Source organism: Pelodiscus sinensis, chromosome 1 (genome assembly GCF_049634645.1).
Source record: "Pelodiscus sinensis isolate JC-2024 chromosome 1, ASM4963464v1, whole genome shotgun sequence".
Classification (NCBI taxonomy): Eukaryota; Metazoa; Chordata; order Testudines; family Trionychidae; genus Pelodiscus; species Pelodiscus sinensis.
Window position 1 is genome coordinate 133,087,501 of NC_134711.1, and position 564 is coordinate 133,088,064.

Genomic DNA, 564 nt, shown 5'->3' on the forward strand with positions numbered 1-564 from the left:
AGGGATGCTGAAGGCCCTGAAAGGCACCGTCCCAGAGGTGGAAGGGCGGACCCCTCAGGTGAGAGTGGGTACCCTGAGAGAAGGTTGCCACACGGTAGTGGACTCCCTGAGAAAGGGCTGTCTCACTGCCGCTGGAGTGGAGTGAGCTCCCCGAGAAGGGGCTGCTGCACTGGAGAGGAGGTTCCACCCGGGAGCTGAGGGGCCAAGTGAGGGCACGACCTGTGAGCCGTGACAAATGTAATAAAGCACATGTCAACTATGAAAATAACGTGGATGTGACCCAACGGCCTGATGTGCAAAATATCAATACCAAAATTTCATGCACAAAAATTCAGACACATTTGTGTAAGTACTACGTGAATAATTGCCCATGATTGCACTGGCAGGCTGGTTAACTACACCTACAAATGACAAGATATGCATCTAACCCAGGGTGCACAATAATTTTTGATGGGGACCATTCCAAGAATTTGGTAAGTGGTCAAGGGCCACATTCTTCTATGGTATCAATGGAGGAGATGTGAGGTCTGGGACAGAGACTGGGTGCAGAAGGGAACTTGGCGT